Below are 17717 nucleotides of genomic sequence, written 5' to 3'. Positions count from 1 at the left end.
GTGTAAAGTATATATTTTTAATGTAAAATATATATTCATGATTTCGTAATATTTATTTTGATTGGAAGGAAACAGAAAGTAATTTATCACCTACTACGTACTTTTATTCCTTGTTTGTTTTAAAAATATTATTTGTGGTTAACTTAGATGGGATTTACACTTTTGTCTAACATTTATTGCTCAGTGCTGAAATTTATTGTATAACGTTACAACATACTATGACAACGCTTACGAGGAGTTATGAAACATGAAATACACGAAGACTCGAACTTCAATTTAATAGTGGTCTGCTATAAAACACTAGGTAAAATCAATTATAATTTGTATTGGTGATTAATAAAAAAAAATCCTTAGCTTTAATTTGATATAAGGTTTATGCTAAAATACATTCCGGAAGTATTTGAATGTTTTTTTTTTCAAAAATTATAACATCATGCAAAAAATATAACATTAGCCCTGGGCCAATATGGAAAATTTTGAATATTACACACTACAATTTTCAATGTTTTAACCATGAGCTTTGAGGCTTTCGCAGTTAAGAGATATCAATGAACAGAGGACGTGTTTTCATGTTTATGTTTAGATTATTGTTTATTTGTACACGTATTCGTGACTTGTTTACAAACAGTATATATTATTTTTGTGAATGTTTACTCTTAAGTTTGTAGCAATGGCAAATCAAAAAGGGGTTTTAAACAGAGGAAAGTTGTTGGTAAAACGAAACATTATAGTTTTTCCTTCCAAACTCAGTTATTCCAGCTAAGATACTGTCTTCACCATTGCGTATTCATTTTGTGAGCTTCTTCGTCGTCGAAATTTTTTCATACGAATATTGCTCCAGATTTCCGGTTTCAGATCAGTAACTGCATCAGATTTCATAACCTGCATTAAGAAGAAGTTAAACACAAGCTAAACTTAACATTCATATAAAAACAACCTTTTCCACCATGGCTACGTCGTGTGTAAAAACTCGTTTGATTTACCATGGTTAAATATCGTGTCAGTAAAATCCTAGAGCACTCAATTATACACCAACTGAGATAATGAGAATGCCATTTCACATGAACTATTCTATATTTTTAAATCTAAGAGTCTCGGATGTCGAAACATAGTCGAAACATGTCGTTCGTATTGACCTTCTTCATCGTCAAAAGTTTCGATCTGTTTAAAGTAAAATTTCTCTATATTCCAACAGTCAAGTCTCTACAGCATCACATTCCAGACGCTGTATTAGGAGGAAGATGAACAGGAGGTTAATTCATACGTAATAAAAGATTAATATAATGTTCCACGATAATATAAGAATTATCTTTACATGTATAGTAAAAAACATATCAAGTGTTTTACTCATTGTTATCTCTTTCTCAAAATACGGTAAACATTCAGTAAAAGCATGTTTATTCTGGTACTTTGTACTTTAATTTGTAGAAAACTCATAAAGAATACAAATAATAAGAAACTCTACCTTTTTTCGCACTAATATTGTCTTGCAATTTTCGAACTGCACTAAACCAAACAACAGATTAAACTTGGATATAATTGATATAAGTTAAGTTAGTATTTTAAATTATATAATCTATTACTGGTACAACCTTTCCTAAACGAGAAGCAAAGCCAACTGTCGAAAAACCTTTTGTCACTAAATATTGTTCAATATATATAAAACATAATTTTAGACTTTTTATCTATACTGTAGAGCATAGAAATATATTACGGAAAACACGCTTCAAATAATTTGTAAGTCAAACAAGTAAAAGATAATAACTGGCATAGAAACTTTTCTTATGGTTCAGTTAACGTTTGACTTTAGTTTGATTCTAAACCATATATTAGACATGGAATAGATACATTAATGTGGCATGGTTTTTTTTTAATTACTTCGGTAATAAATAGAAGTATCAACTTTATTTTATACAAGTTTATAGCAAAATTTTCTCTTAAGTGATCTAACCTCCTTTTAGTCATGTAAAAAAACTGTTCTAGCAATGTACAAATGTTTTTTTTTATATTGGCATTTTAAAAATATATTACGATTGTAGTAGAATGGAAATACCAACAGGAGAACGTGGTTATTGACCTTGATTCCTTGTCTCTCTATACTGTTTTCGTGCATTAAAATGGAAGGACGAAACCCTAGATTGTTTTTCAGTAGCAATACATAACTATATAGTGATGATAACTCCTCAATAGACTTCTTACCTAAAAGCATCCAGAGTAAACTTGAAATTTTATTAGTATTTTAAATTATATAATCTCTTACTGGTACAACCTTTCCTAAACGAGAAGCAAAGCCAATTGTCGAAAAACCTTTTGTCACTAAATATTGTTCAATATATATAAAACATAATTTTAGACTTTTTATCTATACTGTAGAGCATAGAAATATATTACGGAAAACACGCTTCAAATAATTTGTAAGTCAAACAAGTAAAAGATAATAACTGGCATAGAAACTTTTCTTATGGTTCAGTTAACGTTTGACTTTAGTTTGATCCTAAACCATATATTAGACATGGAATAGATACATTAATGTGGCATGGGGGGTTTTTTTCAAAACATTACTTCGGTAATAAATAGAAGGATCAACTTTATTTTATACAAGTTTATAGCAAAAGTTTCCCTTAAGTGATCTAACCTCCTTTTAGTCACGTAAAAAAACTTGTCTAGCAATGTACAAATGTTTTTTTTATATTGGCGTTTTCAAAATATATTTCGATTGTAGTAGAATGGAAATACCAACAGGAGAACTTGGTTATTGACTTTGATTCTCTGTCTCCCTATACTTTTTCGTGCATTAAAGTGGAACGACGAAAACCTAGAATGTTTTTCTGTAGCAACACATAACTATATAGTGATGATAACTCCTCAATAGACTTCTTACCTAAAAGCATCCAGAGTAAACTTGAAATGTCACCCTTTATATTTCTAAAAATTAAAGAAGTCAACAATGTCCAGGGTTAACGATCAGAGACAGGTCTATCACAGAATAGTGAGCCTCATGCCAAAGTCACGCCGGCAGCCTCCATGGCTTCAGATATACTTTGTTGGTTATGAAGAGAATGAGAAGTTACTTATCATATGGTATGAGAATACAAATCAGAGTTGCATATACACATCAACCTCTTATAACTGCCTAATCTGTTATAAATCTGTAATATAAACAATAAATTACTTAACTGAGCGAACAGTTGCATTGACAGGAGTTATTTTTTAGTTTCTTCCAATGTCTTTGGAATGTCTCTCAATGTTCTTTTATATGTACTTAGTTTCATTAAAGCTTTTCTTGGTTCAGAAAAATAGCTGTACTAATAAAGTTTGGTTCCTCATGAGTTACGATAATGTTATACAATGTCAGTGAATATTGTATACTACTCTGATATATATATATATATATATATATATATATATATATATTTTATTTTGCTACAGTGATTTAGTATTCCCTCATAGTGTTCAAATGAACCTTGGAATAGGCAGCCTCATGCCAAAGTCACGGCGGCAGCCTCCATGGCTTCACATATACTTTGTTGGTTATGAAGAAAATGAGAAGTTACTTATCATCTGGTATGAGAATACAAATCAGAGTTGCATATACACATCAACTATATTTATAGCCTCTTGTAACTGCTTAATCTGCTATACATCTGTAATATAAACAATAAAAACCCAACACAACGGTTCTACTGTATTGTCTTAGATTTACTCAGATTGACAGCGAAAGCTATATTGGACAAGTAAGGTTGGAGATCTACAGTGTATCTAAATTGTACCCAAATCTGATCACCAATGTTCGAGACAGTTCCCCTTCATTGTCTTTGATTTACTTAGATTGACAGCGAAAGCTCTATTAGACAAATAAGGTTGGAGATCTACAGTGTATTTAAACTGTACTCAAATCCGATCACTAATGTTAGAGACAGACTGTTCGGAAACATACGTTGTTATTACTTTGTTGTTAATTTATGATTTTGATAAGTCTTCCCTTTTTTATAGAGTTACTCTTATAACTCTTATTGTCATTTTATTTCTTTTACCGTTTATGATTTTGATAATACCACATTAAAATTATTGTTCCTGCAGTTAGGCTGCGAAAGTTTTATAACAGTCTCTTAGTGAGAACTTCAGAGGTGACACAAGTATATATATTTTAGAATATAATGTAAATTCCTTCAGTAGATTTCGTTAACAAGATTGTGAGTATTGTAAGCAATACTCAAATTTGTACAGCTTATTAATATGTGAAAATTTGTAAAATTACATAATTATAGCGGTAACAGAGAATTAAAAAAAATTGTTTAATTTTGAGAACAGTTACCATATTTAGTTTTGGAATTAAAACAGTTTTTAGTTTATTCTCCAAAAAACATGGCTATAATGATAATTTAAAACTAAAAAGGTGAACAAATGGCGTTACTGAGGTATAGGGATTACGAAATATATATAAGTAATGTATAATTGTATAAATTATGTATATGATATATTTGTTGATACCTAGTAACATCGGTCCACCCACCAGCTGAAGCTTTCCCGGAGTATTTATAGCGACATTACACGCATATCCGTTAGCGACTTTTGGACTAAATTATACGATGTAAAAATTCCAAAGAAGTTACATTTCTACAACTAAACATATGTATTTTGTATAAAAAACATCCAAAATTTTAAATTTCCATGTCAACAACTCGATAGTGTAAATAACTTTTCTCATTCATTTACTGTTTGCCAGTTACCTCTCGCAACTTTTAGTAAACTGTTTGCGCTGTCTACCGGTCACTTACGGAACTATTAGTACCCCAACAGCGTCACTGTGATACTGGTTAATTAGACCAGTGTGATACAATGTACTGGTTAATTAGAGGGGAGAAAGAGAAAAGATTATAAAGAGAAACCTTTCACATAAAATAAATTATTAGGTTATTCTAGTCATGTACTAGTGAGCTGTGAATGTTCGTTGACATTTCGTGATGGACCTATTTTTAAATAAATTAAACGGATGACATTTTAACTAGTTCCAACATTTTGTATATTGCATATTTACGTTATAAAGCCCTACAAATAACATGCCTATTTGTTTCGTTTAGAATTATGAAAACTTTGTTTTGATTTAATTAACTCTCAGTGAAAAATTATTTATGAATTATTTTAAAATATATTAAGTATAAATGTTAATCTTTACATAATTCATTAAAACACGTAGTATATAATTGTCAAATCTGTTAGGAATAAACATAAAAACTGTATGTAGTTAAAGTAAATTTGTTTAGAATCAATATACAATCTGATTTCAATCAATAAAAAATCTGGAATTAATATACAAGCTGTTTGGGATATATACACGATCTGTTTGGTACCAATATAAGATCTTATGAGAATGATGACAAATCTGTTTAGAATCAATGATACACTTTCCATGTATACCTTTCAACGAGCACTTTCCCCACACGGTTGTTGTACCTGTAACTTGCTCAAAAAATATCCTAGGCCACTTCTTAGGAAGTCTCTAAATGGAGAGGATATAATTATGTCTACAGAATCACGGGCCATCTTCACAATATGTTGGTTTCTGTTTAAACGCCAATGGCATTGATATGTAAAATGGCTAGGTAGTTCCATATAATGCCATCTTATCGCAACTTCTTTCTTAGTAAGTTTCACTATTACTATGCTGTAAGATCAATAAAATACATACGTAATTTCGTCAATATAGGGTTAGTGCAGAAGGTTTAACCGATATGTCTTTGGAAGAAGAGACGAAGTAGGAGACAGGTCGATACTTCACAAATTTACTCTCTTTTCCTATTAATGACAGGTTTCCTCCTGTAATTCTATTTCTTCGTCTTAAAAACGAACAGACTGTATCTAAAAGAAGTAATCATTGCATATTTTAGGCAATTTGAAGCACAGTTATGTATTATGAAGCCACAGCTTATTACTTGGGGAAAGGAAATATTAAAGCAAGGCAGGCTTGTATCAGGATATCGAAACGTTAATACAGATAGCATTTTTGCGGTGTGTATACCAACTTTTACGGTAGTTCTGAGTGCTACTACCTGCGTATAATTGTTAACGATGTTTAAGGCTCAATTTTAATAATTGATCAAAATCATATTATGTGAATGGTCTTCCCGACCTTCTAGGCAGCGTGTAAGCACTTGGGTTTGTTTCTCTTAGGACAAAAAGCTTATAAATTGCACTTAGTCCTGTAGGAACCTTAGAACCTTAGAGCTGCTTCAGGAGTGACAGGATGTTCCGGATTGGTAAGGGTAGGGGTTTGGGCTTCATCCTATCGAGATCCATAAGGAAGAATTAAGGTACTTATCACAATCATGCCCCCCGGAAGAAGGGGAGGTCAGCCCGTCCAGTTAAAGCAGGCAGGGGGTGGCACACCCTTTTTGAGGCTAACAAGAACCGCTGATATTATTGGAACGAACCCCACCAACTCCAACAACCATCTCCCTCAATGTACTAGACCTATTGAAGTACCCTTGCACCCCAAAATCTAGACATTTTCGGTTAGTGATATGCCAAACCTGGACATCCGTAAGGATGCCCAGATTCAAGTGACACATTGGTATTAGCTGCACCCAATGGTAGGTTCAACTGGAAGGTATAAACTAGCCTGATCCCTGCTGGGGTAAGCACTTGGCTTGCTAGAGGACATTTATGTTTGGAACCGAACTCTAGAACCATGGGAGAAAACCTTGGTAGTCTTATTGATGTGGGAAATTGGAGAGAGAACGAGATAATGTTCAGTAGTTTCATGGCATTGTTTAAAACCCACGTAATAAAATAAATAGAAATCTCTACAAAATTGTAACAAATATGTCGTGAAAAAACATTGTTATAAGACGGAATTCCATTTCATTATTTGTAGTGTATTTATTCATCCTATAGAGTCTAATGGATAGCTTTGTAAGGTCAAGGATTACACGTAATAGATACATAGAATATTTTACTTACTAATAGTAATAAGTCTGTTTTAACTTTTAAATTGTTTTTCCGGATTTTTTTATGGATTGGCAATAACAGTAAAAGATACACAAACATTCGCTATGATATGAAATATGTAAGAAAACTTCACTGTTAGTCACAAGTATTACTTTATTTTGATATACAGTAACAAAAATTTAAAATAAATATGAATTTACTTATTACTAAGTTCTCATACTGTTTTAACATTACTCATTGTCTAATGAAATATTTGTTCCCCTGGAGGATTGCAAGTGTTAATTGCTCTAGTTACTGTAAAGCTCTTATATTAACTTAGTAAGTTTAAGGCGTCAACTGTATACATTGCACAGGTATGCAATTCGTATTTTAATATTGTATATTTAACTTAACTATTAGCTTGTTGCTATAAATAGGAATTTAGCTCCTTCGCTTAGTTGTACCTCGAAAGAAAAGTTCATTGTCATGGATATTATAATTCTTTATGAAAAATAACATTCCTTAATTAAATATTCTTTTTAATTGCCTATATAATCTATTGAGTCACAGGTTTTCTTCTATTTGTACAAAAAGATTGTTTGAAATAATTTCCTGGAGTATTTAACTCTAAAAATTTATTCATAAATATTGTGTTGTAATACTGTTTTTTCTATTAGTTATAACTAAACATAATACTGATTATGTTAATCTAAGTTCATTTTAATAAAGTCGTGTTATTTTAGTGTGGTTTTATATGTATGTGTGCATGTACGTATGTATGTATACATATGTGTATATGTTTATATATTTTAATTTCAGTACTATTGAACCTAACGTGTACAGCTGAAACAATATGCATCTACCATGATTTGATCGTTACATGTTTTATTGTACTTTAATTTCGTTGTAAAGCTAAAAATATATTTGAATATCACCGTAATCCCTTCTACGCGCACGAAAAATTTCTTTTAAGTTATAAGAGAAATGTCACCTTTAAATTGTTTTAAATGTAGGTGTGGATGTATACTGTATATGCATTTTTATGTTTAACAATGATAATACTGTCAAAATGAAGTAGGAACTCCTCATTATTTACAAAGAATAAATTATAATAATTTTCATAATTTTGCACAATTATATTATTATAGAAGCATATCATGGCATTCTTACAGTCTAGATAGTTATCACCGATAAGGTGTTCAGCTCCTGTGGCACGTGCCTATGGCAATTCCTCCACTAAATAAAATTATAAACGACAAAGATAATTTTACTTCTTCAAGCTGCTACTAAATTATATGTTTTAGACATACTATATTATTTCCTGATTACGCTAACAGCTATTTCATAAAGAGTTTAAAATTTTCAAATTTTTTTGTAATAACTGATTTAAAATGGTTACAGGCTTTGTGTGAAACATCTTTGAAGTCTTAAATACAAAGAGATATTTTAATAGTAAAATATTAACTTATTTAAATAAATGAAAATATGATTGTATTTGATACAACCTTTTAAATACGATTATTTCAATAAAATGCCTTTGAGTATTCTTGGTTATTAGTTCGTCATATCTCCAAATACCTCAGGCTTAGCCACAATAACCCACCAGTGTAGTGCCTATTCCTGAGGCGAAGACATGTATATATGTTAATTTATGTTTTAAAGCATTTTTAGTTTTAAGCTTTACGCAGGTTATCGATCTGTTTTTCATGTACATACATTTATTTGCTCCAAACATTCTTATAATTAGTATTATTTCCATCTTATTTGAATTATTTATTTCGTTCCTTAATATATTCAATTACTAAGCACTTTCAATTGAAATATATTGACATGGATTGTATTTGTAAAATAGTACTAGATTGTTCTTATTTCTTTTTGGTACTTCATCACTATTATTAGATTTCAATATTTTTTTATAAGTAATAATTATAATATAAAAATAATGTCTAAAACAAAGACACATTCACACACTAATTGCTCAAACTAAAATTATGGGAGTAATCATTGTTGTAATGCAAGAAATCAGTTTGTTATTCCGTGTTGATGTAAATCTGCCTAAAGGTTATTTGTTGATTCAAATATAATAATACATAAACAAAAGGGTATTATAATTTTGTCTTTAAATTTTAAATCTAACCTTTTTTCTAGGTTACAACACTAAAGGTATTTTTATCGTTACTAGTGGTAGTTTTTAATCTCTCTTATTGTTAAAACTTTTCACATTTCGGTGGAACTACGTAAGAAATACCAAGTCCGTAGATCTACAAGTGGATGACCGAAGACTCTAAGTGAGAGTCCGCAATTCCTTGATTACTCTTCTACATAACCACATAATACTTTTCCTACATGTATTTACTGTAAAGATAGCTATAAAAAAATCAAAGAGGTTCCTTCAAGAATAGCAGACAAATAAAAACAAAACCATTATCATGTTTATCTTTCTTCGGTCTGGACAGTTATTTTTAATTTCATTTTGTTTTTGTAATTAAGGCCTATCTGATATTACCATAAAAAGTTTGTATTATTTCTTATGTTAATTCCTATGTAATTACAAGTTATTTTAATGTACAAGCTTCTCCGGCAACTCTACTCCACTAGTAACACGATTGTAATCTGTGGATTTAGTTGGTAGGCATTCAAATAATCAAAATATGAATGCGTAAAAGACTATTAGATAATGTATTAATATAAATGTTTAAAGCGTGTTCCATGGTTCGACTATTGATTTTTCGACAATTGCTGAGTGAGATACATTCCGTATATCGTGGCTTCCAGTATCATAATTCATAGTTTCTCGTATATAATCCGCAAATAAACAAGAAACAACATTCTCTACACTAGTGAGCTCTCTGTGTTGTATCACGTGAAAAGGTGTTTGTTTTAATTCGTAGCTAACATATAATACTTCTGTTATGAAACTAAAGGATCATATCGTGCCGTAAAATGTATAAATCTCCCTAAAACTTGAAGATAATCTCATTAATTATCTCAGATATCAAAAAGCGTAGTAGTGATCTGATGCATCTCCAAATTACATTCTGCTCATTAAGACTACTCAGATAGTGAGCTATACTCAATGCCGTAGGTTTGTGTTACCGCCTACATCGAGAGACATCCACTTGTTAGGAGTATACATTTAGGATTTTATAGTTCCACCAGCCTTAGTAATAAATTAAATATTGAATCCTGTATAAAATAAATGTATATATATATTTTCAATTTTTATATTAAACTGACATAAAATAATGAAAAGTTATGAATCGAACTTTACGATTTTAATGTAAAATTGCATGGAGTAAATTGTTTTTAACGGTTATTTGATAAATATAAAGTCAACTACGTTTAACTCTTAAACGGCTGAACAAACTCTGATAAGTACTTTAATAAGTTTAGCAATAACTCCCTTGAAACTTCTCAGAAGTATTATTCTTCTTGCAAGTTGTTGCTTATTCAGTTTATTTACGCATTGTTTTAAAGTATTTTATTAAAGTCCTTATCAAAAGTACATGTAAAAGGAATCATTTTTTTAATAATGCAACTGCCTGAAATGGTAAAAAATGATATTTATAAATAGTAAATATGAAATATTGAGGGATTACTCTTCAAGAATCGTATTTAAAAAAGTGCAAGGGTTTAATATTTTTTTTACTTTAATTATTCTTTTATTCAGTGTGAACCATAATATATCATATGGTTCACTAGTTATAATATATATTCGAAATATAATATTAAAGTGTAACAAAAAGTGTATAATATAATATTGAAATATAAATATTTTCTTGATTTGGTATAATTTGGCCTTAGCTCCGGTAACTGTATGATAATAAGAGCAAAACAGGATAAATTGATGGAAGGTAGAATACTTTACAACAAATGATATTTCATTTTTAATTTTCAACTATCATATAGTAAGAAATTTATATTATGTTCCATAATGATAGTTAACTTAAAATTGATGTTAGGTAAAAAAGGTTTGTTTGGTTAGATTTATAAAAATATATCACAATAAATCTGTAATCGTTTTAAGGTTACACTAAGAGCGTTGTCCTATTTGGTTCTCATTCCAGTTAGGAGATATCAAGTGATTCGAAAGTGTCATAAAGACTTTAAGCTAATATCCTGGTTTCAATGAGTGCAAGGTTCCAGCGTAGCGATTGGAGAAGATGTTGAGATTGCATCGGTTGATCTATAGGATACAGATGTTAGGTCTGGAGTTAATTGTCCTGAGTTGTTATGTTTTATTGCGTTCAGAGCACCTTTAGTCACACAATATAAGGATATTTTCTTTTATCTCCAGCGCTTCACAAATAATAATTTCAGTCTTATTCCCAAGCTGTATAGGCTTGTGAATCTACTTTATTCAGAACATGACACCTTCTGCGATGTTTGGCGTTACTGAAGAAATATTTCATATCTGCTAGTTTACCGTAGTAATATTGAATTATAGGTTTCAATTTCGTTGTAAACCCTTACACGTATTTCATACTTATTTTTATATATCTGTAAGTCATGATTGAGAATTATCTCAATATACCATAAGAGTAAAACCTCGTCTCATTATAGTTATCCTTTATGTAACTTAAGTGCATGTAGCTTACAAATCTTAATAAGAACAATGGGATTTTCACCCAAGATGCGATGTAAACTAATTAATTACCCATGACGGTAGTGAGTTACCTTAAGTGGGCAAATATTTGCTGTATTTTATTGAGTTCTAAACTTTACAGTGCCGTAGCATATTCACTGATTTAAAATTTAAGTTATGTAAAATTATTGCTGTGAAAGAAAAAGTATATTCCATTAAATACGTTTTGAACAAGATTTTTCATTCAAAACATGGTACCAAATCTATTTATGCAAATAACAAAACAATACTTTTTAAGATATTGTGGTAAAATAAGGCATAATAAAATACCGTAAGTAAAAAAATAGCTAACGTTATATAACTTTTGAAATAAAAAAATGAAGATATTTAAGTCACAGCAAATTCTATTATTCCTATAGTGGATTTAATCCCTAATGGTAAAAAATGCATTACATCAGGAATGTATTGTGTTTCCTTCATATCGAAAAGCTTTTTCTTTGACAGTGACCAGGAAAGTTATATTTTAATTATTGTAAATAATATTATATTCCCTTATATGAAGTTGATAAATGATCATGCTAGTGTTGCTTTAAAATCAACCTCGCGCATTTCATGTACTACTCTTTTTCTTAGTATTTTGTGATCAAATGTTTTCTTGTCAAACTATGTATGAGATATTTAATCAATACAGTTCATATTATTATTGTAATCGTTGTTATTTTGGAATTTAGAAAGAGACTACGAATCAAGACTGGGGTAAATGTATCAAGACTACGTTCTGTTAAGGTCAGTGAATACGCTACGGTGCTATAAAGTTTAGACCTCATTAAAATTCAGCAAATATTTTCCAACGTAAGGCAACTCCGCTACCTTCGCAGGTATTAATTTGTTTATATCGCAACTTAGGTGAAAATATTCCTTTGGCCTTATTAAGATTTGTAAGCTACACATGCACTTAAGTTACATGAAAGATAACTATGAGACGAGGTTTTATTCTCATATATTGAGATAATTCTTAATATTGTCTTACACGTATATAAAAATAAGTATGAACTAAGTGTAGGGGTTTACTACGAAATTGAAACCTATAATTTAATATTACCTTGGGAAACTAGCAGAGATTAAAGATTTCTTCAGTAACGCCAAACATCGCAGAAGGTGTCATGTTCTGAAGAAAGGAGATCGACAAGCCTATACAGCTTAGGAATAAGACTGTGAAATTCTTATTTGTAGGAACACCGGATATAAAAAAATATCCTTAGATTGTGCGAATTAAGGTGCTCTGAACGAAATAAAACATAGCAAATCAGGACAACCAACGCCAGATCTAGCAGCTGTATTCTGTAGATCAGGCGGTCCAATCTCAACATCTTCTCCAATAACACCACTGGAACCTTGCAATTATTGAAACCAGGATATTGGCTCCCAATCTTTATGACACTTTAGAGTCACTGGATGTCTCCTACCTGGAATAGGAACCAAACGGGACTTACATAAATCCAGGACAGATGTGACGATTGCAAACGATCTTAGTGTAACCTTCAAAAGATTTAGTATGATATATTGTTAAAAATGTAACTTTTTTATCCTAAGATCAATTTTAAGTGAACTATCATTATGGAATATAATATAAATTTCTTATCAAACGATAGTTGAAAAACACAAATGAAATATTATTTGTTGTAAAGTATTCTACCCTCCATCAATCTATCCTGTTTTGCTCTAATTGCCGAACAGTTACTGGCGCTAAGGCCAAATTATACTAAATCGAGAAAATATATATATATTTTAATTTTATATTATACACTTTAAATTACACTTTACTATTATTTTTTGAATATATAATATTATTAGTAGTGAACCATATGATATATTCAGGGACTCTGAATAAAAGAATGCTTTAAGTAAAAATAAATTATTGAAAACTTGCACTTTTTAAAATACGATTCTGGAAGAGTAATTCTTCAATACTTCTTATTTACTATTTATACATGATAATTGTTACCATTTCAAGGGGGTTGCATTATTTTTTAAAGAAAATAATTCCTTTTTCCTGCACAGGACTTTAAAACAATGCGTAAATAAACTGAATAAGCAACAACTTGCAAGAAGAATAATACTTCTGAGGAGTTTCCAGGGAGTTATTGCTAAACTTATTAGGTACTTATTAGAGTTTGTTCAGCCGTTTAATCATTAAACGTAGTTGACTTTATATACATCAATTAACGGTCAAAAGCAATTCACTCCATGCAAATTACATTAAAATCGTAAGGTTCATAACTTTACATTTCATTATTTTATATCAGTTTAATATAACAATTAAGGATATATAAATACATTAATTTTATACAGGATTCAATATTAAATTTATTACTAAGACTGGTGGATCTATAAAATGCTAAATTTATACTCCCCACAAGTGGATATCTCTCGATGTAGGCGGTAACACAAATCTACTGTATTGAGTATAGCTCACTATCTGAGTAGTCTTAATGAGCAGAATGTAATTTGGAGATGCATTAGATCACTACTACGCTTTTTGATATTTGAGATTATTAAGGAGATTATTTTTTCGTTTTAGGGAGATTTATACATTTACTGCACTAAATGATGATCTTTTAGTTTCAAAACAGAAGTATTATATGCCAGCTACGAATTCAAACAATCACCTTGTTACGTGATACAATACAGAGAGGTTACTAGTGTAGAGAATGTTGTTTCTTGTTTATTTGCGGATTATATACGAGAAACTATGAAATATGATACTGGAAGCCACGATATACGGAATGTATCTCACTCAGCAGTATACAAATCAATAGTCGAAACATGGAACACGGTTTAAACATTGATATTATTACATTATCTAATAGTGTTTTACGTTATCATGTTTTGATTATTTGAATGCCTACCAACTAACACCACAGAGTACAATCGTGTTACTAGTGGAGTAGATTTGTCGGAGAAGCTTGTACATTAAAATAACATGTAATTATGTAATAATTAACATACAATTTTTATGGGTAATATCAGATAGCCCTTAATTACAATAACAAAACGAAATTTTAAAAGAAATGTTCAGATGGAAGAAAGACAAAGATAATAATGGTTTTGTTTTTATTTGTCTGCTATTCTTAAAGGAACCTCTTTGATTTTTTTAAAACTATCTTTATAGTAAATAATGTAGGAATAGATTATAAATTTTAAAATAATTCTTCAATAAGAATTATTACATAGAATGTTTTTTTTAGTAGATCACCTTTAGCTAAGATATACATTAAACATTTCTGAAGTTTATTACTAGTCACATTGTGAATAGTATTGATAATGAACTAATTATTATCATTCGTTGTCCTCTAGAACAAATGGCTTTCCTCTTCAGAGCACTAGCACCTCTGTCTTTAAAACCAATTATTAGACACGCATTGTTCACTGAAGAGTAGCAACAATTAAATCATATAACAGACCACTTGATGTAGCGTTATATTAGTAGGTAGAAAATAAATTACAGCTTGAGTACATTATGGTGCTGCCTAGTTAGAGAACATACAGACGATGGGCCAAACTGTTAAGTTTGTTGTATGTACTTAGTTAAAATGTTCGACGTTAAATATAATGGCCCACAATAATAAATATTTATAAACATTTAATTAAAAACAAAGGTCTGTTTTGAAGAAGGAACAATAAAATATGTTTAGATAGCAAGTTATTTTACACCTAATGTAACTAATTACTTCGTAATTGAAAAGAGTTTTGAATTCATAACATAATTTAAAAAATTAATATTAATTCATGAAACTTGACCAGTTAACTAACACTGCTGCTTCCACGATTTCGCTGGGACATTGATGTAAACGGCATTCAATTGATGCGGTAATGGACGCCATAGCATATAGACTTTGTGAAGTGACAAGATTCTGTGGAGTGCAGGGTTAAAATATTTATAAAGGCAAGAAGTTACTAACGTCAATTATTCTGTATAATACCATAGCTGGATACTAATATTTCATACAGATGTATTATACTGTATAAATTGCACTTCTACAAATTTATCATAACTTTCAAATGATTAAAGGAAAGAAAATTCAGAGTCAATAAGTGTGAACAAATGTTTGACTCTGTGATATGATAGGTTACGATGGAGAGGTATTTTGGTTTGGTGAGGTTAACAATTTCGGCCCCAGGTATCTATTTTCTTCCAGTAAGTGTAAATATCATAAATGGGAGTCTTCACTTAGGGCTGAGAGTGTCAAGAAGGGTCTGGTGTAATTTTAGTGGGTAGGAATGGTTATGTAGAAAAGTAATCAAGGACTTACGGACTCTCACTTAGAGTTCTCGGTCATCCACTTGTATATCTACGCACTTGGTATTTCTTACGTAGTTCCACCGAAATGTGAAAAGGTTAACAATAACAGGGATTAACAACTACTACTAGTAACGACAAAAACTGCCTTTAGTGTGAGTATATCTTTGTTTTAGACAATATCGTCATATTATTATTAGTACTCATACAAAAATTTCAAACATAATAATGGAGATGAAGTAGCAAAATAAAATAAGAACAACCTAAAACTATGTTATAAATACAGTACATGTCAATATATTTCAATTGAAAGTGCTTAGTAATTGAATTAATTAATGAATGAAATATGATATTCAAATAAGGTAGAAATAATACTAATTATAAGAATGTTTGGTGCAAATAAATGTATGTACATGAAAAACAGATCAATAACCTACATAAAGCTTAAAATTAAAAATGCTTTAAAAACATATTAACATGTATACATGTCTTCACCTCAGGAATGGGCACTACACTGGTGGGTTATTGTGGCTAAGCCTGAGGTATTTGGAAATATGCAGAACTAATAACCAAGAATACTCAAAGGCATTTTATGAAAATAATCGTATTTAAAAGGTTGTATCAAATATAATCATATCATCATTTATTTAGATAAGTAAATATTTTACTATTAAAATATCTCTTTGTATTTAAGACTTCAAAGATTTTTGCGAGAAAGCATGTAACCATTTGAATTCAGTTATTACAAAACAAATAAAAACTCTTAATAAAATAGCTGTCAGCGTAACCAGGAATAATTTAGTATTTCAAAACCCTATAATTTAGTTGCAGCTTGAAGAAGTAAAATTATCTTTGTCGTTTATCATTTTAATTGGTAGAGGAATTGCCATAGGCACGTGCCACAGGAACTGCACACGTTATCAGTGATAACTATCTGGACTGTAAGGATGCCGTAATATGCTTCTATAATAATATAATTGTGCAAAATTATGAAAATTAATGTAATTTTTTCTTTGTAATTAATGTGGAATTCCTACTTCATTTTGACAGTATTATCTTTGTTAAACATAAAAAAATTGCATATATACATGCACACCGACATTCAAAACAATTTACAGGTGACATTTCTCTTATAACTTAAAAGACATTTTCTCGTACGCGTAGAGGGGATTACGGTGATATTCTAATATATTTTTAGCTTTACAACGAAATTAAAGTACAATAAAACATGTAATGATCATATCATTGTAAATGCCTATTGTTTCATCTGTACACGTTAGGTTCAAATGTACTCAAATTTAAATATATAAACATAAACATACATGTTTACATACATACGTACATGTACACATACATATAAAACCACACTAAAATAACACTGATTTTCAAAAATGAACTTAGATTAACATAAACAGTATTACGTTTAGTTATAACTAATAGAAAAACAGTATTACAACACAATATTTATGAATAAATGTTTAAAGGTGAATACTCCAGGAAATTATTTCAAACAATCTTTTTTACAAACGGAAGAAAACCTGTGACTCAGTAGATTATATAGGCATTAAAAAAGAACAATTAATTTTAGAATGCTATTTTTCCTAAAGAATTATAATATCCATAACAATGAACTTTTGTTTCGTGGTGCAACTAACTATTTCCCACATCAATAAGACTATCTAGGTGTTCTGCCATGTTTCTAGAGTACGGGTCCAAACATGCATGTCCTCTTGCAAGCCAAGTGCTTACCCCAGCAGGGATCAGGCTGGTTTATACCTTCCAGTTGAACCTACCACTGGGTGCAGCAAATACCGATGTGTCACTTAAATCTGGACATTCTTTTAGATGTCCAGGAGCAGCGCATCGCTAACCTAAAATGTCTAGATTGTGGGGTGCAAGGGTAAT

Source organism: Homalodisca vitripennis, chromosome X, assembly GCF_021130785.1.
Source record: "Homalodisca vitripennis isolate AUS2020 chromosome X, UT_GWSS_2.1, whole genome shotgun sequence".
NCBI classification, from domain to species: domain Eukaryota; kingdom Metazoa; phylum Arthropoda; class Insecta; order Hemiptera; family Cicadellidae; genus Homalodisca; species Homalodisca vitripennis.
The sequence above is the reverse complement of the archived record's forward strand: the minus strand, read 5'-3'. Positions refer to the sequence as shown.